Source organism: Scyliorhinus canicula, chromosome 1 (genome assembly GCF_902713615.1).
Source record: "Scyliorhinus canicula chromosome 1, sScyCan1.1, whole genome shotgun sequence".
Classification (NCBI taxonomy): domain Eukaryota; kingdom Metazoa; phylum Chordata; class Chondrichthyes; order Carcharhiniformes; family Scyliorhinidae; genus Scyliorhinus; species Scyliorhinus canicula.
This window is the reverse complement of record NC_052146.1, coordinates 238,757,924-238,779,254: the sequence shown is the minus strand read 5'-3', so window position 1 is coordinate 238,779,254 and position 21,331 is coordinate 238,757,924. Positions and strand designations below refer to the sequence as shown.

At 48.8% G+C, this 21,331-nt stretch overlaps 1 protein-coding gene across 15 annotated transcripts in view; it reads left to right on the top strand.

Annotated features, from left to right (window-relative positions):
- Positions 1–21,331, top strand: part of LOC119972713 (echinoderm microtubule-associated protein-like 6) — a 528,500-nt gene that overhangs the window by 36,839 nt on the left and 470,330 nt on the right. The window contains exon 1 of one of the 15 annotated variants that reach the window (XM_038809950.1): positions 1,585–1,744. The exons of the other annotated variants lie outside the window; for them this stretch is intronic. The gene's annotated coding sequence lies outside the window, so the exon portion shown is untranslated. Of the gene's footprint in view, positions 1–1,584; positions 1,745–21,331 lie in introns of those variants that run through there. 15 annotated transcript variants of the gene reach the window in all.

Genomic DNA, 21,331 nt, shown 5'->3' with positions numbered 1-21,331 from the left:
ATGGATGGTATGGAGGTAGTATTCGGATGCATGGAGGTGGAATGGAAGGGGTAATGGAGCATGGGCGAGGGAAGCGTCCAGCAGCCTTTTATACAACTGGGCTAAAAATCTCAGAAAACCAAGGTGGACCTTCTAACCATACCTTTGAAGTATAGCATTTTGAAGTGTAACAATTAAACATCTTTTTTAAAATATTTTTATTCTCTTCCTTTTTCATATTTTCTCCCAAATTTGCACCCACCAACAATAAACAATAAGCAGTAACAAATATAATGTCAACCCCATATCAATAACAACGATCCCATCCTCCCACAGAACCCCCAAATGTTGGCCCGCATGGTAACATAAACAAATGACAAAAAGGAATCAGGAATCACCCATAGTCACCATTAACACACAGTCCCAACCCCCCCCCCCCCCCCCCCCCCAACTAATGTTTGATGTTATCCAGTTCTTGAAAGTGCATAATGAATAACAATTAACATCTTTGAGACTGGAACTGTATTTAAAATATGTGGCATGGTAATGCATTCTGGGTTTAAGACTTAAATATGCATTTTTAATTTCAGTGTAAAAAGGGGCTGTAAGCTAGTTCTATATTGTCATTTAGCAATGTCTTTAATATGGGTATGAGAACTGGCATGCTTGATCGATGATTTTAGCTTAACTTCTAAGTGCATATTGTCAGAAAACACCTACAATCCCCCCAAAATGTTTTATCTGCCCATGTTGCAGCTGTCTTTTGTGTTATGCTTGAAATTGTAACTGCAAAATGAATACTTTGCTGCTATTATGTACTACCAAAGAAGGATTAGGAAAACCAATCCTATGGCAGCTGGTTACATCTCAGATTATCTGTAGTTGTGAAATTAATGCTTCGGTAAAAAAGAATGAAAGAATTGTTTCCTAATTAATCAACCATCTGTTGCAAAAATGCATGATAAAGCTATACTCTGCATATCATTCCTTGCATTGAGTTTGTCATTATTATTCACAAATACATTAGATAATAAATCCAATCATTATCTATTAAACTGATTTACATTGACCCTAGATATCTTGCTGCTTTTTGATCAGTTCCAATTTTTGGCCGTTTAGAAAATTGAATAAAATCTGACTGATACAATTCAACTTTACCTCCATATCACTTTACATATACAGCAATGTAACTCTTTAATTTGTTTGTTTATAACGTACCATACAATCTATTGCATCGTTTCTCATGATGTATTGGGAATATAGTATTTTACAACATAACATTGTTGCCTTTAATGCTATTAGGGATGCTTCCTTTGCATTCAATTGACTTCTTTCGATATAAATGAAACTGCTGAAGTGAATGAGTAGGTGATTTTTGTGCTGCAGATGCTGCAAGGCCTACTAAATATTTTTAGCAACCTCTGTATTTCAGATCTCCAGCATTTGCAGTATTTTGCTTTTGTCAGCTATTTTGTACGTCTTGCTCACATCAATGAGAGGTCTAATTGGCCTTTCTGTTTTCATACTTTCTTAAATAAAAGCATTATGCAATGAAGCTCATGGGATTAAAAGAGAAGTTGCAGTATGGAAGGCAGTTGTATAAGAGACCGCAAGTGGTGTATTTTTCTTTATTAAACTGGAGGGACGTTCATAGTGGTGTTCCGTAGAGGATGATATTTAGACCACTGCTCTTTTTGAGATGTATCAATGACCCAGACTGCTAGACAGCTGTGATTGCATCTTTAGAGCAGAAAGATTTAATAAGGTAATCAAAAATTAAGTATGATTTTGATGGTGTGCTGAGGAAGAAATTGTATTCACCACTAGCAAGAGTGTCGGTAGCCAGTGGGCATAGATTTAAGTTAATCAGGCAAAGAGCATGGAAGTAATGAGCATTTGTTTAATGTATTGAGTTGTTATGGTCTTGCATTCATTGCCTGAAAGGGTGCTGGAAGCAGATTCAATAGTACCTTTATCAAAGTAAATGGAATATATACTTGAAAAGGAGAGATTTACAAAGTTATGGGGTAAGAGGTAGCTCTTTTAAAGAGCCAATGCAAGCATGATGGACCAAAAGGTCTCCTGTGTTAAATGATTCAATGATCTGTTTCCTTTTATTCACAAATAATTTAAAAATGAATTATTAGTCTTGGAAAACATACTTGCGCTTACGAATAAAAATGTTGAAGTCTATTTTTTGATCCATAGACTCATTTCATCTCATTGTTTCCGTGGAGCAGCAGTAACAAATTGCTAAGTTAACAATCAGACGTGTATCTTTTATTTGTTTTTAAGTTATTTAAGCAAAAACTATAGGACAAATTAAAAAGCTTTATTCAAGTAAAATTTCTTTGCATGTTTCATAAAACATAGTGCCAAATGTATGTGAGAGACCAGGAGAGAAGGAGGAAAAGGCCATAAGACATAGGAGCATAATTAGGCCATTTGGCCCATCGAGTCTGCTCCGCCATTCAATCATGGATGATATTTATCTCATCCCCATTCTCCAGCCTTCTCCTCATAACACTTAATCCCCTTATTGAACAAGAACCTATCTATCTCTGTCTTAAAGACATTCAGTGATTTGCTGTCCACAGCCTTTTGCGGCAGTGAGTTCCATGGATTCACCACCCTCTGGCTGAAAAAAATCCTCTGCAGCTCTGTTTTAAAGGATCGTCTGTTCAGTCTAAGGCTGTGCACTCGGGTTCTAGTTTCTCCTACTAGTGGAAACATCCTCTCCATCTTAGCTCTATCCAGGCCTCTCAGTATTCTGTAAGTTTCAATGAGATCCCCCCTCAATCTTCTAAACTCCATTGAGTACAGATCTCACCATCCTCACCCGCTCCTCATATGACAAGTCCTTAATTCCGGGGATCATTCTTGTGAACCCCCTCTGGACCTTCTCCAAGGCCATCACATCCTTCCTTAGATACAGGACCCAAATCTGCTCCCAATATTCCAAATTTGGTCTGACCAGAGCCCTTTGCAGTCTCAACAGTACATTCCTGCTCTTGTGTTCTAGCCCTCTCGGCATGAATGCTAACGTTACATTTTCATTCCTAACTGGCCACTGACCCTGCATGTTAACCTGAAGAAAATCGCGAACTAGGATCCCTTAAGATCCTTTGCACTTCTGATTTCTGAAGCTTTTTCCCGTTTAGAAAATAGGCTCGGCCTCTATTCTTCCTACTTTTCCCACTCTCCTAGCCTGTCCAAGTCCTTATGCAGCCTCCCTACTTCCTCAGCACAACCTGTCCCTCTAGGTAACTTTATCATATACTATATTGATTGTTGCGGGTGCAGTATCTGTATACTCCTGGAAATTTACTAGCATAAATACTCTTCAGTCTCTCACAGCATTTCACAAGGTAAAACAGTTTTCCATCTGCCACTTCGTTGCCCACTCTGCTAGCCGATCCAGGTCATCAGCAGCCTCTCTGCTTCCTCAATGCTACCTATCCCTCTACATATCTTTGTATCATCTGCAAGCATAGCAACAATACCCTCAGTTCCTTCTTCCAGATCATTAATGTATATTGTGAATTGCTGTGGTCCCAATACTGACCCCTGCAGAACACCACGAGTCAGTGGCTGCCATCCTGAAAAGGGCCCCTTTATCCCTGCTCTATGGACCCCGGGGCTACCCGTACTCTGGCTCACACTGGCGTAAATCAAAACACCTGTATAACGACATCAACCAGTGCTGATGGTTGCGCCGTACAGCGCGGAGGTAGGTCACGGCGTGGGGAGTGGCCGCAGGAGAAGTGCCGGCGTGGCCGCAATCTGTGTGTGGAGGAGGGGAGGGGGTGGGGCGGCTGAGGGTGAGTGCCGGGGAGGAGAGAGGGGGGGGGTGCGAGGGGGAGAGTGCCGGGGAGGGGGGGGTGTGAGAGCGAGTGAGTGCCGGGGAGTGGGGGGGGGGGGGGGGGGGGGGGAGTAGAGCGAGCGAGTGCCCGGGGGGGGGGGGGAAGAGAGCGAGTGCTTGGGAGTGACGTCGTTGTGCGACGGATACGCCGGAGGAGGCCTCGTGTATACCGGCCCTGTTCGTCGTACCAGGACCTCACGGACCAGGAATGCAGGAGGAGACTCCGGATGAGCCGGGAAACCATGGCACACATCTGCCACCTGCTGGCACACCTGGCACCGCGTGGCACTGGGGGATGACACCCTCTTCCCGTGTCCGTCAAGGTTACGGTGGCCCTGAACTTTTATGCCACGGAGTCATTCCAGGCGCCGAGTGGGGACCTGTCCGGCATCTCGCATGCACTGGTGCATTCGGGCTGTGACAGACGTCCTTTATGCCATTGCGGACCGCTACATCAGGTTCCCTGTGGACCGGGCGAGCCAGGATGCCCGGGCCATGGGCTTCTCTGCCGTGGCCGGTTTTCCCATGGTCCAGGGCGCGATCGATGGGATGCACGTTGCTGTGTGGCCACCTGCAGATAACAGGGCCGTGTTCACCAATAGGAAGGGGACCTATTCCATGAACATCCAGGTGGTCTGCCACCACCGCATGGTTATCCTGCACGTCTGCGCCCAGTACCCAGGAAGTGTTCATGACTCAGACGTGTTGTCGCAGTCTTACATCCCCGGCATGTTCGGGGGACGCCACCCCTGGCTGAGGTGCTGGGCGACGGGTTACCCGTTGCGGTCGTGGCTGATGACGCCTATACAGAGCCCACAGAGTGACGTGGAGAACAGCTACAATGATGCCCATGCAGCGACAAGGGGTGTGATGGAGAGGTGCCTTGGTGTGCTCAAAATGCGTTTCAGGGGCCTGGACCTCTCTGGGGGGGGTGCTTTCCAGTACCCGCAGATAGGTGTGGTGATTGTAGATCTGAGTAGATGCAATACAACTGAGCAAGCACTAGAGAGAGCACGCGAGAGCTATATATACACAGGGACAGGAAGTGAGGACACTTCACGGAAGGCAGAACTCGTAGCAGGACACAGACACACAGGCAGGCAGCATTTGAGGTAGCCGTAAATTAAGCTCTGAAGACAGAACAAATTCACAATAAAGCATCTTCTCCACCTTTGAGACTACGAGCTTTATTAACACACGAGGAACAACACATGGTACCAAGAGTGGCTTCAGACGTTTACTACAGGACAACTTAGCTGCAGACACAGAAAGAACAAAATGGCATGGAAATCTCCTACTGGACATTGGACTTGGGAAGACATCGCTTGTTCGAGGATGTGGCATGGAACCCCACCTCAGCTGGACATGACCGGCAATGTAAGAAATGTCTGGAAAATATTTAAACAAATGTTCGATTTATATATCATAGCTAATGATGTAGCGGCAGCCTCAGACGAAATTAAAATAACAATGCTCATCGCAGGACATGAAGCTAGGAAAGTATATAATGGATTTAAATACTCAAAAGATGAAGACAGCAACAACTTACAAACAATACTAAACAAATTTGAAGAGTACTGTAAGGAATTTGAACAGCACGGTATGCTCAGATGCCAAACTGCACAGAGACTGAATGATGCAAAACTCTACAAACAGAAAGGCTTCAGTCAAGAAATCGCGAGTGAAAAGTACAGATCAAAAAGAAGAAATAACTTGAAATTTCCACAAAGCCAAAACGCTGAAATCCAGTCCAGATCGAAAGGAAAAGGTAACTTACAACTTTAAGAAAGAAAAAACGCTGAAATCCACGATAAAATGGCATCGGAGCACATTTTACAGTCGCTGGGGCACAAAGAACTAAAATCTGCGCATGCGCAGGAAACGGAAGCCGCGCATGCGCAGTTACAATCACCTGTTTATCGTTTTGCGCATTCGGCAGCTGCGCATGCGCAGTTTAAAAAAGTTTGTGTTGCTGATCGTCATGCGCATGCGCAAGGCGCGCATGCGCAGTGGACACAAAACTGCAAAGTAAAGGAAGGCCGATTTGCGCATGCGCAATTCCTTCCTACGCATGACGTCACGAGCGTCATGACGTCTGAGTATCCGGACCACGCCTACTTAAAAGGGAAATGCCCGATAATTGAAAACAAGATACTTAAAGCGGTAAAACCAAACTTTCTTGCCTCAGAAGACAAATAAACGCCTGAACTTAAACGAGCAGTTGAAAACAACTCGCACAACACTCTGAAAAAAGCAGTCTGCACCACCCAAAGTGAAGAGAACAAAAAGAAATCCGAAACAGAAAAAGATGATTTGTTTTTCGAAGAATACTACTCGGACATGGCTGAGTTATTCGGATATGCTGATCACAGCATCAGCAACACGGTCGCAAAGCTCAACACAAATCTACTCGTGGTAGATGAATCTAACCAAGATGATTTCGTTTTCGAAGAATACTACTCAGACATGGCTGAGTTATTCGGATATGCTGATCACAGCGACACGGTCGCAAAGCTCAACGCGAATCTACTCGTGGTAGATGAATCCAAAAGCATGGTGCCATGGTAGATCGTCAATACATTGGATGACAGCAATACCCAAGACGAAGACGACTCCACACAGAGCACAGAAAGACTCCACAGAGAGAGCGATGACAGGCTCCACAGCGAGAGTGATGAAAGACTCCAAAAGGGAAGCAAGCAAACACTCCCTGGCGAACACCATGCATGAACAAGACCATGAAGGTCAACCCGCCGTATCTGAGCAACCGCAAGCAGACTATGAAAGTCTACCAAGCTCACATAATCAAAAAGAAGACAATGTACATCTACCCACTGCATGCGAAAACAGTGACAAGGTGATCACACTCTACATACAGGAGGTACTGGATCACAGCGAGACTGACAGTTCTCAGCTTGTCTGTACAGAAGCACAGAGTAGGGCCACCCAAGAGTCCAGTGAGACCACGGCAATAGAAATCATGCAGGTTTTGACTCCAGAAGAGGAGTGCCAAGAGTCCAGAGAGACCGGGTCAAATGAAATCGTGAAGAATCTGACTCCAGAAGAGGAGCACCAAGAAAGCAAATACGACTAATCAAATCCACCACAAATGACTGATGTCACTAGCATCAATGCAACATCAGATCATTCTCACCATTCTCGAGACGAAACGTTCAATGACTCAAATTATCCACACGGGACACTCATTGAGCATAACAAGAAAAACAAAAGCCACAAGAAGCACAGCAGAAACGAGAACAACAGCAGCAAGAACAAAAGCAACATGAAGCGCGATAAGAACAACAAAAATCGCAAGAAGCACAGCAGAAACAAGAACAACAGCACCAACAAAAACTACAAGCACAACGACAAAAACTACAAGAAGAACAACAAAACCAACAAGAAGCATAACAAAGATAGCGACAACAACAAAGACAGAAACGACAAAAACAGCAACAAGAACGGCAACGAAAAGAACAAAGACAGGAACGACAGAAACAACAGCAATGAAACAACGACTTGTACAAAATGGTACAACTCTGCACATGAAGGACAATGCCACAGCACACTGCAAAACGATGACAAGACTACAAACATGCCATGGGATGATAACGAATCGCACAAACTCACATCTGCTCCAGAACAAGCAAGCACACAAGCTTTCAAGGCAGATGACATATTAAATCGATACCACAAGCACAAGAAAATGTCCATGTCAGTCAACATCAGTGGTTCGACCATGCAAACACCATGGGATGACGTATTGGTTACTTTAAAATAACAAGGAACACCGACAACATTCACAACGGAGTTGTAATATCAATATCACCACGTCAACAACAACAAAAGAAAAATCTCAGTGAACAAATTCATCACGTTTGGACTCATAAATATAAATTGGCTTTGTAAATATGCAATAGCACCATCACTTGTATAGATACACATATCATAAGTAACTGTTTTGTACAATTTTGTTTAACGATGTACAGAAAATATGTAAAGAAAAAAGGGGGATGTGGTGATTGTAGATCTGAGTAGATGCAATACAACTGAGCAAGCACTAGAGGGAGCACGGGAGAGCTATATATACACAGGGACAGGAAGTGAGGACACTTCACGGAAGGCAGAACTCGTAGCAGGACACAGACACACACACACAGGCAGGCAGCATTTGAGGTAGCCGTAAATTAAGCTCTGAAGACAGAACAAATTCACAATAAAGCATCTTCTCCACCTTTGAGACTACGAGCTTTATTAAGACACGAGGAACAACACAATAGGGTCGGCCACATCATTGTGATGTGCTGCGTCCTGCACAACATAGCCCAGCAGAGGGGCGATGTGCCGCAGGCAGAGGAGGGGGGAATGGAGGAGCAGCAGGAAGAGGCGCAGTCTTCCGCAGATGAGGGGGATGGGGCAATGGTCAGGGCAGACGGACTGGACATGGGCGGGTGGCTGCCCACCATTACCGGCTGGGCCAGCGGGCACGGGACAGGCTGATAGCCGCCCGGTTCACTGACTAGGGGGCGTGGGAATCGGCGAGTATGACCACATACCGCACACCCTGGCAACATCCGACCACCCCACCCGCATGCACACCATCCCTCCATTGCAGATCCACCTGCGGCACGACGGGCCGGGCTCACACGGTCGCCGGTGGAAGCGTGTCTATTGCAGGCCATGGAGGATGATGACGACCCGCTCTGCGATGAGCTCCTGGCTCCACATTGTTGGACACTGTCTGACCCATGGCCACAGTATCATCATCCACCCGGACCATCCCTGCATGCGGCCGTGACACTGCAGCGCACGGTCCCGTCCTCTGCCCGGGGGAATGGAGAGGGCGGCCCAGGGGGAGGGGGGCACACTCACCTGGGGCCGGAGTAAGACCACCCCTCACACACAAACTGCCGCTCAACGTACATGACACCGCGCACGCTTCGGACAGAGCACAAAGGCAGCTTCTGTAGGTGTGAAAGTGATTTTAATAACAAACAGCCCATTCACGTGGCCTAGCTCCTAAAAGTCGTCTGTGCCCTGCACCCGTGCCAACTTACTCAGTGTCTTAATTGTTTGGCATTATGGGCCCTTTGACTACGCCTAGGTGGTTCCCCAGACGGTACAGCAGAACTGGAGGTGGTCTCCTGCGATTCCTGCCCTGTGACTCGGGATCCCTTTGGCGGCCGTTTCTTGGGGCGGCCTGGCCTAGATGGGCCAGGGTGTGGCTCGGGCGACTGGGATGGCGAGCTGCCAGTCTGTCCCGCCCGTTGTTCACCAGACAGAAGGGGGGGGGGGGAGAAAGAGTCCGAATCCGAGGTGCTTCAGTGTCCGGGACCTCTCCTACAGGGGGACTCGGGACGGGCCCCGGCACTTCCTCCTCCCTCGGGGTGCCCGATGGCCCCCGGGCCTCTACATGGGTCCGGGGTGCGAACGGACTGGACATCCGACGCCCCCCGACACCTGGCGCTGCCAGTCCTGGAGGCCCGTGCTGGTATCGACAAGGGCCTGCGGGTTTGCAGCCATGGAGCTCAGGGAGTTGCCCATCCCTGTCTGTGACTGTGCGACGCCGGCTAGCACATGGGCAATGGCGCCGATGCCCTCAGCAATGGCCTGCTGAGACTGGGCCATGGCCTGCTGGGACTGGGCCATGGCGTTGAGTGCCTCTGCCATCTGCTGCTGGCTCTGGCTCATGGCTTCCTGTGAGAGGGAAGCCATGTCCTGGCCACACGCCGCCTTCACGGAACGCCCCAGGCCTCGCATCCTGCTCCCCATGTCTGACACCATCACATCCATTGCCTCCACCACGGACGCCACCTGTGCGGTTTCGGCCTGGGTGGCACGCACGACCGTCACCACTCCCAGCTCCTGGACGCGGGTGCACTCCTCCACCTGCGTCTGCAGCCGCTGCAAGCCAGCCATCATCCTCTTCCTTCGTCCCAGGTTTAGTGGCTGCATCGGGCCTATGGGTGGGTGTGGTAACTCCAGGAACCCAGGACCCGTCTGGGCAGCAGATGTTCGCTTGCGCCAGGATGCCCTCTGATCTCCCGGTCCCTCTGCTGCTCCTACCTTCACCTGTTGTACCGGTACGGCTGTGTTGTGCGCTGCACCAGTGAGTGTACCAGACGCCTCATCACTAAAGTGCCCAACCGAGGTGTGTCTCTCTGTGATGGTGGAGGGTGTTGGAGACAGCAGTGGCGTTGTGTCGTGAGCATCGTCCGACTCAGAATCCATGGTACTCTGGGGTGGCGCCTCGTCTCCACCCGTCCACTGTGTGTCGGTGTCATGTGTGTCGGTGTCATGGGTAGGGGTGTCCTGGCTCGGGCTGTCCTGGTTCGGCTGCGACGGGGGCCTGTGGCTGCTCCCCTTGTCGCTGGGTGTCACACGCCTGCGTCGCCGCACCCGCACGAGCTGGGGGCGTTGTCTCCCTATTGCTCCGGGTATCTCCCTCTCTCGTGGCTGCCCTGGGGAGTCCTGCAGGTGTCGCATGCCAGAGGGGCCAGGTCTCTCCCTCTCTCGTGGCCGCCCTGGGGCATCCTGCGGGCGGTCGGCATCTGCGGGGACGGGTGCCTCGACGTTTGGTCCTGCAATACACAATACAGCATGCATGGTTAGACATGCGGCCGGTGATTGGGGGAGGGGGGAATATGGGGGAGGGGGGAATATGGGGGAGGGGGGAATATGGGGGAATGGGGTCGGGCCGTGGGTGACTCACTTGCTGGTGGGTCCCCGAACTCTGCATCGGCAACCTCCCGGTCCTCAGGTCCGCCTGCCAGTTCTAGGGCCCTTTCCTCATGAACGATGAGTGGTATCTCATAAGCTGGGCCCCCTCCAGTCCTCTCATGCTCCTTGTTGTGTGCATGCTGCTCCTGTGGGGGGGCGGGCGGGTGGGTGGCAGGGGTAAAGGGCAACAGTGTTAGGTATATGAATGCACTCCAGCGGTTGCGCGTATATTTGCAGAGGTGCGCAGCACATTAGGGTTAGGGTTGGGTTCGTGTTAGGATTGGTTGCACCTGGGGGGTGTGCCGCACATCGGGGGGTGGGGGGGTACTCACCCTGGCTACCCTAACGAGGTCGTTCACCATCTTGTGGCACTGGGTGCCTGTCCTTGGTGTCACAGCCACAGCGCTGAAGGCCTCTGCCACCTCCCTCCACAGGCGTCGGCTGAGGCGTGGGGCGACCCTGCGGCCATGTCCGGGGTGCAGGGCCTCCCTCCTCTCCTGTACTGCGTCCAGGAGTGCCTCAATGTCACACTCCTGGAACCTCGGGGCTGCGTGGCGGGCGTCCATCTTAGTGGGTCTTCCGGGGGGGGGGGGGGGGGGAGAGAGGTGTGCATATTTTGTGCTGTGACGCGCGCGGCGTCAGTGACGCGGCGGGTCCACGGCGGGTGACGCCGTCACGAATGGCGTCATGCTGCTGCTAGCCCATTTGGGCCCGGAGACTTCGCAATGTTTGGAGGGCCCGCCGCCGGAGTGATCTGCGCCGTTTGTGGCACCGGGTTCCGGCCATCGCGCCGGTTTTCAGAGAATCCAGCCCAGGATGTGAGGTATAAAGAGCTGTGGTCTAGGTAACTGGGAATCAGTGAGTTTGTAATGGATACTAGTAGAAAGTCTATCCCCAGAAAGGTCATGGAAGGGAAGTGTCAGAGATGGACCATGTGAAGCTGATAAAGGGGTGGAAATTAGAACATAGAACATAGAACATAGAACAGTACAGCACAGAACAGGCCCTTCGGCCCTCAATGTTGTGCCGAGCCATGATCACCCTACTCAAACCCACGTATCCACCCTATACCCGTAACCCAACAACACCCCCCTTAACCTTACTTTCATTAGGACACTACGGGCAATTTAGCATGGCCAATCCACCAAACCCGCACATCTTTGGACTGTGGGAGGAAACCGGAGCACCCGGAGGAAACCCACGCACACAGGGGGAGGACGTGCAGACTCCACACAGACAGTGACCCAGCGGGAATCGAACCTGGGACCCTGGAGCTGTGAAGCATTTATGCTAACCACCATGCTACCCTGCTGGGAGTGAAATTAATAAATTTTGTCCAGTTCCAGGCGAGAACATGAAGTGCCACAGAAACAGTCGTCCATGAACCAATAAAAGAGTTATGGGATGGGGCCGGAGTAGGACTGGAACAAGGAATGTTTCACATATTTCACCAAGTGACATGCAAAACTGGGACCCAAGCGGTACCTATAGTCACACCTTTGATTTGGAGGAAATGAGTCCGGTTAAATTCTCCACTTCTTAGATTATAGCCGATCCTAATGGTCGTTAAATTATTGCTGGTGAGCACTCAGGTAGCCACGGTTACAGTTTATCACCCTAACTGGGATGACACAAATTTTATCTCTCTTTTAAACTCACTGGTGGCAGAGATGAACAAGACTCTTGAGTGCAAAGGTGGATGACTTGGAGAAGAGGTTGTGGGGTGCTGGAGGGGGTGAAGGGCCTGAAACCGACTTGAGTGCATTTCTCAGCTGTTCACCAAGCTTTGGAAGAGGTTGGAGGGGGGTGAAGGTGGTTGTGCCCCCAGAGTTGGATCGGGGCCACAGAGTACTCTGGCGGAAGCCTCGGGCGAATGAACCACCGCAGGCGGTGGTTATTGGATTCCACAGCTTGTTGGAGGAGTGGTGAAGGTAGGAATTTAACTGGGACACGGTGTTTTTTCATCTTTAGAAATTGGTCACAGTCAGTGGTTGGGTTATGGGGATGGGGAGAATTTATGTAGGTTTTGTTGTTTGGGTTTTTGTCGAGAGTTGGGGTTTTTAAGTGATATTCCGTTTGTTTGGAATTGTTTATTTTGTGTTTTAGAAATTGAAAACTTTAATAAAAATATACATTTTAAAATCTCTCTTTTTAAACTCTTTCCCCAACTTGACTTTCACTAGCTGATTTTAGGAGGCGATCTGAACTGTGTTTTGGACTCTAAATTGGATTGTCCCAAACCTAAATCTCCTGTCCCATTGGCATGGCCAAGACTTTGACTTCTTTTATGGCACAGATTTGGGGGGGGGGGGCATCCCTTGCACCTTTTGCACTCGAGCAAGAAGGATTTTTCTTTTTTGCACATACCCATCGTGCGTATTCCAGCATTGACATTTTGATTTTTGATAGGACTCTCCTCCCTTCGGTGGTTGCGGCTGAGTACTCAGCAATTTTTATCTCCAACCACACCCCATATTTTGTCAATCTACTGTCCGGCCCTGCCCAGTGCCCCCCCCCCTCCGAGAGACGAGACACTACTCTGCTGCCAGACAATAAATTTTGTGAATATTTGACTACCTCTATGGAAGATTAGATTCAACTAACCAAGTCAGACTTAGTCTCTCCCTCCACGCTTTGGGAGGCCCGGGGGGGGGGGGGGGGGAAATTATTTATTTTAGGGCGTATATGTTGAAGATGGCAAAGTTGGAGAGGCAGAGGCTGTTGGACTCTTATCCCAGAAGTGGACCACTAATATTCGCATGATCCTACTCCGGAGCTACTGGCAAACAGGAAAAAAGTACACACCCAGTTCGAGTTAATGTCCATTGGCTAGGCGGTGTGATAGTTACAACACACCTGGGATACGTTTTATGAGCATGGGGAAAGGACCAGTCGTCTTGTGGCTTATCAACTCTTAACGGGAAGCAGCCTCGTGTGTATCCTCCCTAGGATACGCAATAAGGGCGTTGATCTTGTTTCTGCCCCTCTCCAGGTTAATGCAGCTTTTAGATCTTATTACTGCGACCTATAGAAGTCAGAGCCCCCTGAAGATAAATTGATCATGGCTGACTTCTTGGATGGTCTGCACATCCGAGCAGTTGAATTGAGCAAAAGCTGTGAATTGGATTCCCCATTACGCCCGGACACGATTTTGAAATATATTAGGCTGATGTAACTTGGCAAGGTCCCGGGCCTGATGGCTTCCCTGACAAGTTTTTAAAAAATTCTCGGAACACAGAACATACAGAACATAGAACATAGTGCAGAAGGAGACCATTCAGCCCATTGAGTCTGCACTGACCCACTTAAGCCCTCACTTCCATCCTATCCCCATAACCCAAGAACCCCTCCTAACCTTTTTGGTCACTAAGGGCAATTTATCATGGCCAATCCACCTAACCTGCATGTCTTTGTACTGTGGGAGGAAACTGGAGCACCCGAAGGAAATCCACGCAGACAAGGGCAGAACGTGCAGACTCTGCACAGAGAGTGACCCAGCGGGAAATAAAACCTGGGACCCTGGCGCTGTGAAGCTATAGTGCTAGCCACTTGTGCTACCCTGCTGCCCAACAGCTTGTACTCTTAATATTAATATTGCATATGTTTAATGACTCACTGTCTCAGGGATCATAGCCTCTGACCCTCACTCAAGTCTCTATTTCTTTGTTCCTTAAGGACCCAGCCGCGTATGGTTCATACCGACCCATCTACTTTTAAACACAGACGTTAAGCTGCTGGCTAAGATCCTGATGCTGGAGCCTTGTCTCCCGGGTTTCATTTTGCAGATCAAACAGACTTTGTGAAGGGCCGCCAATTGTCGACCTAGATGAGTCTCCTTTTAAACTTTATTCTTTTCCCTCCCCAGCACCTTAGCCTTAGGTTATAGTACCTCTGGACGCTGAAAAAGCGTTTGATAGGGTGGAATGAGAATATCTATTCAAGGTTGTCAGATTTGGATTCGGTCATAAATTTATTTCTTGGATTCTTCCTGTATAATGCCCCTATTGCCAGTGTTCACATGAATATTCTACACTTGGATTACTCCCCCTTGGGTCGGGGCACCAGACAGAGCTATCCTCTTTTCCCACCTTTGTTTGCCTTGGCAATAGAGCGCCTCTCTACAACATTGAGGTCCTCTGATCAATGGAGGGATATTTGTTGGCATGGGGTGGAGCCTCGGGTTTTTTTAATGCGGATGACCTACGTCTGTACATTACAGACCCGACTCCCTTCAATAGATAGCATTATGAATACCCTTAATACATTTGGCTCCTTTTCTGGTTATGAATTGAATTCAGGTAAGAGAGTGTTTTCCGGTGAACCTCCCCTCCCCGGTAGGAGAGCTCGATTTAGCTCATTCCCTATCCGCCTTTCCAATACCAGTTTCCGTTATTTGCGGGCCCAGGTGGCCCATAATTCGCCTTCTCAAGCCTGATTAATAGTATCAAACCGAATCTACAGAGGTGGAACAACCTCCCTCTGTCTATGGCGAGTAGGATCCAAACGATTAAAATGAGTGTACTTCCTAAGTTTTTCTTTTTCTTTCAATATATCCTAATTGTTTTGCCCACACCCTTTTTTTATTAAGGTTAACAAATTGATTTCTGCTTTCATTTGGGCGGGGTCCGCCGTGTTCTGATCCAAAGAGACAGGCAGGCAGGAGGCTTGGCTCTCCCAAATTTTTATTTTTGCTATTGGGTTGCTAACATCCAAAATAATTTTCTGTGGATTAGTGACCCCAATTCAATTTGGGGAAGAATGGAAGCTCGCTAGTGAATTACCTCTATTCTTTATGCTGTACCACTGGTAATTACTGTACCACTGCCCTTCTTTCCTGCTAGAATCTCCTCAAATCCGGTGGTGGTCTCCTCCCTCAGGATTTGGAAACAGTTTCAGCAGCACTTTAAGCTATTTCCCCTGTCTTCTTTAGCCCCTATTTGTAACGATCACCTCTTCTTACATTCTGGTTTGGACCCTTAATTTAAAACTTGGAAGGCAAAGGGATTTGAGCATTTAGGGACCGATTTATAGAGGGAAAATATGCTAGTTTTAGGGAGCTGGATGACAAATTTGTGTTGCACGATTCTAGTCAGACTCGTGACTTTTCCCGTAAAATGTTTCCTTCCATTCCTTTGCCCCAGCCGCCTCCTTGCTGAATAAGATTTTATCCTTGGCTCAAGCTGGCGAGGGTTCTTTATCTGCCCAAGATTGCTATATTCTCTCGTTGGATCCCTGCCCATTGGATGAGGTGAGGGTGAGATGGGAGAGGGAGCTGGGCCCTGTGCTTACTGATGAGGCTTGGAGGGGGGCCCTCTAAAGGGTCAACTCCATGTTCTCTTGTGCCCGATTGTGTTTGATCCAGTTCAAAGTGTTCCAGAGGGTGCACTTGACCAAGGCAAGGATGAGTGGGTTTTTCCAAACATGGAGGACATGGTCTCAGACTCACCGGCGTTTAACTCTGGGGTAGGGGCAGATGTTATTGCCCCTGCCTCACTGGTAGCCCGGAGGCGAATATTGCTTAGCTGGAGGTCCTCCATCCCATCGTGTTTCTGCCTAGCTGGGTGGGGTTTAATGATATTCCTGCACTTAGAAACAATTAAATATACCATCAGGGGGGAACATAACTGTTTATTTCCTTTTTTAAGGACCCCGACACTGTTAGGGGGTTTAGTTATAGTGTATTTAGGTTTTAGTTTGTGTTTTTTATTTGGGTTAGTTTGTGTTTTTGATTCGGGTTTTTTTTTGGTAATTTTTTGACTTTGTATCCTTACATCTTCATTGGTTGATTGTTATATTGTTATTCTATAAAACTTCAAGAAAAATACTTTAAAAAGGAGTTTGATCAGGTACTCCCAAAGATTCAGTTGTGAGCAGTTTAGGATTTTCCTGACCTAAATGATTAACCTTACTAGTCTATTTCTGTCTAAGCCACCGAAGGAGGGAAAGTCATTTTTCCTGCAAAAAACAAGACAGCCATCATTAGGGAGATATTACTGTTGCAGGTCTTAAACAGTTTTTCTCTTGAACAAGATTTTTCGAGTAAGTTCCACAAAACCAAACCTCCTACTTTTTCAGATCCTTGTCATCTAAGACATCCTAAATGAGCATTGAGGACTTTAAACTTACTCAGTGTAAGAATACACTGTTTATTTTTCTAGTGTAAGTTTAATATAAAATAATTCAGAATATAAAAACAAATTACAGTCTTCAAGATATAAATCTGCTAACAGTCCTTTATTATCTGCTAACAAATGATCTTTAAGAGAAGGATGTATTGGATGTATTTAAACATGGAAATTAGAAAATATCTCAAATTATGTTTAACTAATACATTTCTAAGAGTAATAGATACATAATTACAAACAGTCTCAAGATTGTGTTCAATGAAACAGGCTGGGACGAGAACACCTTGACTACCCTGCTTGTAGGAGGGAGTGAATGATAGCTCCATGAATCAGTCGCTTTTTATACATTTTCATTTCTATCTCTGAGAATAGTTTGATTTGTGTCTATCTCCATAATGAGCGAATCCTTTACAATTTTGTAGTTTCACTTGATCTTATTAACAGTCTGTCAAAGGTGATGAACACTTCTTTTAACATCAGTTTTAGTGTCAAGCAGTTTAACATATAATTGGTCAGTAGGTCATTCTAGGAGTGACTTCATTTTGTTATCTCTCGGGTGTCAAGACTTTTAAAATATATAATAATCTTTATTGTCACAAGTAGGCTTACGTTAACACTGCAGTGAAGTTACTGTGAAAAGCCCCTAATACACGGAGGCAAATACAGAATGTCCAAATTGCCTAACAGTACATCTTTTGGAACCTGTGGGAGGAAATCTGAGCACCCAGAGGAAACCCACGCAGACACGGGGAGAATGAGTCGACTCCGTACATACAGTGACCCAAGCTGGTAATCGAACCTGGGACCCTGGCGCTGTGAAGCAACATTGCTAACCACTGTGCTACAGTGCCGCCTTTATATAGTTGAACAGTTTCAAGACTGTCTCTATCATTTTGATATCCTACGTTTCAAGAAGTTATATGGTTGGACAGAGTTATTTGATTAGTTTTATTTTGTTATCTTGTACATAGCCTATTTTGTTACGGCTATAGCCACAGTAATTAAAAGGGATTTATGTTCTGTCAAACCAAGGTTCTTTTTTTTTAATAAACAATTTTATTGAGGTAGTTTTTGGCTTTATAAACAGTTACAGACATCATCAGAAAGGAAGCAAAAAAGGCAAAAATGTGCAAACATCCACGTACTTTCAATACTTCCATCGTACCGTATTGCACAAGCCCGCTCCCCTCCCACCCGTACTACCCGCCATATTTTCCCTCCTACTCTACTCTACCCCCCCACCCCCCTGCTGACGCTCACTCTCCCGCAAAGAAGTCAATAAATGGTTGCCACCTCCGGGTGAACCCCTGCACAGATCCCCTCAAGGCGAACTTAATTTTTTCCATCCCCAGGAAACTTGACATGTCCGCAAGCCACCACTCAGTCTTCGGGGGCTTTGAGTCCCTCCACGCCAATAATATTCGTCGCCGGGCTATCAGGGAAGCAAAGGCCAGCACATCGGCCGCTTTCTCCCCCTGGACGCCCGGGTCTTCCGAAACCCCAAAAATTGCCACCCCTGGACTCATCACCACCCTTGTTTTTAGCACCTGGGACATGATCCCCGCAAATCCCTCCCAGTACCCCCTCAGCTCAGGGCATGCCCAAAACATGTGCACATGGTTCGCTGGTCCTCTCGCGCACCTAGCGCATTTGTCCTCTATCCCGAAAAATTTGCTCATCCGAGCCACTGTCATATGGGCCCGGTGAACGACCTTAAATTGGATCAGCCCGAGCCTAGCACATGTCGCGGTCGAGTTTACCCTACTCAGGGTCTCTGCCCACAGCCCATCCTCCATTTCCCCGCCTAGCTCCTCCTCCCATTTAAGTTTCAGTTCCTCTGTCTGGGACCCTTCCTCCCTCATGAGCACCTTATAAATACTCGAGACTCTACCCTCCCCTTCGTCCCTCCCAGAGACTATTCTGTCTAGGATCCCCATTGGCGGGAGGCGCGGGAAAGATGGGACCTGTCTACGAACAAAGTCCCGCAGCTGTAGGTATCTAAAATCATTTCCCCTTACCAACCCAAATTTCTCCTCCAAGCTCCTCAAATTCGCGAAGCTCCCTTCCAGGAACATATCACCCACCCTTCCCGCCCCTGCTCGCCGCCATACTCGGAACCCCCCATCCATACTGCCGGGGGCAAACCGATGGTTGTCGCAGATTGGCGCCCACACAGACGCCCCCATCTCCCCCATATGCCTCCTCCACTGGCCCCATATCCGCAGGGTCGCCACCACTACCGGGCTGGTGGTGTACTTGGCCGGCGGCAGTGGTAGAGGAGCCGTGACCAGGGCTTCCAAACTGGAGCCCCTGCACGAAGCCGCCTCCACCCGCTCCCAAATAGACCCCGTACCCACCATCCACTTCCTTATCATAGCGATGTTGGCCGCCCAGTAATAATTGACCAGACTCGGCAAAGCCAGCCCTCCCTCGCTGCGGTTCCTCTCCAACATCGCCTTCTTCACCCGCGGAGACTTTCCCGCCCAGACAAAACTCATGATCAGCCCGTTAACTCTTTTGAAGAAGGACTGTGGGATAAAGATCGAGAGGCACTGAAAAATAAACAAAAATTGAGGGAGGATTGTCATCTTTACAGTCTGCACCCTCCCTGCCAGTGACAGCGGGAGTGCATCCCATCTCCGAAACTCTCCCTTCATTTGCTCCACCACCCTGGCCAAATTTAACTTATGCAGCCTGCCCCAGTCTCGTGCCACCTGGATTCCCAAATACCGGAAATTTTCCTCAACTAACCTAAACGGTAGCCCTCTCAATCTGTTCTCCTGGCCCCTTGCCTGTACCACAAACATTTCACTCTTGACCGTATTTAATTTGTATCCTGAGAACTGGCCGAACTCCCTCAGCATTCCCAGTATAGTTCCCATCCCGGCCACTGGGTCCGACACGTACAGGAGCAGGTCGTCTGCATAAAGAGAAACCCTGTGTTCAACCCCGCCCCTCACCATCCCCTTCCAACCCTCTGCGGCTCTCAGCGCAATCGCCAGCGGCTCTATGGCCAGCGCAAACAGCAGCGGGGAGAGCGGGCAGCCCTGCCTGGTCCCTCGGTACAACCTAAAGTACTCCGACACTTCTCTGTTGGTCCTGACGCTGGCCCTCGGGGCCTGATATAATAATTTGATCCAATCCACCAGTCCCTCCCCGAACCCAAACCGTCCGAGCACCTCCCATAGATATTCCCACTCCACCCGGTCAAAGGCCTTCTCGGCGTCCATAGCCACCACTACCTCCACCTCTCTACCCGCCGGGGGTTTCATTATCACATTGAGCAATCTCCTCAGATTGGCCGGCAGCTGCCTACCTTTCACGAACCCCGTTTGATCCTCCCCAATCACCTCCGGTACACAGTCCTCCATTCTACCCGCCAGTACCTTTGCCAGGAGCTTGGCATCTACATTAATCAGGGAGATTGGCCTGTAGGACCCGCACACCTCCGGGTCTTTACCCCGCTTCAATATCAGAGATATGATGGCTTGTGACATTGACGGCGGCAGGGTCCCTCTGTCCCTTGCCTCATTGAAAACCCTCGCCAAAACCGGGCCCACCAGCTCCGAGAACTTCCTATAAAACTCTACTGGGTATCCATCCGGCCCCGGGGACTTCCCCGACTGCATGGCCTTTAGGCCCCCCAATACCTCCTCTACTCTAATCGGGGCCCCCAGCTCTTCCACTCGCCCCCCCCCCCCCCCAACTGTTGGGAATGTTAACCCATCCAGAAACCTTTTCATCCCCTCCGGTTCTTCTGGCGGCTCCGAAGTATACAGTTTACGATAGAAGTCCCGGAATACCCTATTCAATTCTGCCGGATCCTCCACTTTGCGCCCCCCCTCGTCCCTCACTCTACCTATTTCCCTGGCCGCCTCCCTCCTCCTGAGTTACTGCGCTAACAGTCTGCTAGCCTTTTCCCCATACTCGTACACCACTCCCCTCGCCTTCCTAAGCTGTTCCACGGCCCTGCTCGTGGATAGTGCCCCCAGTTCCGCCTGTAGCCTCTGCCTCTCCCTGAGTAAAACCTCCCCCGGGGACTCCGCGTGCTCTTCATCTATCCGACCCATTTCCCTGACCAATCTGTCCATCTCTGCCCGGTCTGCCTTGGCTCTATGGGCCCCAATTGAAATCAGCTCCCCCCGCACTACTGCCTTTAGCGCCTCCCACACGGTCGCCGCTGAGACCTCCCCAGTGTCATTCACCTGCAGGTAATTTTTTATACATTTCCGAAGCCTCTCGCAGATCCCCTCCTCCGACAGCAGTCCCACATCTAGCCTCCATTGCGGGCGTTGATAACTCGCTCCCCCGAACTGCAGGTCCACCCAATGCGGGGCATGGTCTGAAATGGTAATTGCTGAGTATTCCGTGTTCTTTACCTCCCCCATACAGTCCCTGCTTAGTACAAAGAAATCTATCCTGGAATATACTTTGTGGACGTGCGAGTAAAACGAGTAGCCCCTTCCTGTTGGCTGTCCCTCTCTCCAGGGGTCCACTGCCCCCATTTGCTCCATAAACCCTTTCAGCTCCCTTGCCATTGCTGAGAGTCTACCCGTTCTGGGACACGACCGCTCCAAAGTCGGGTCAAGGACCATGTTAAAGTCCCCTCCCATTATTAGCCTGCGAGAATCCAAGTCCGGGATCT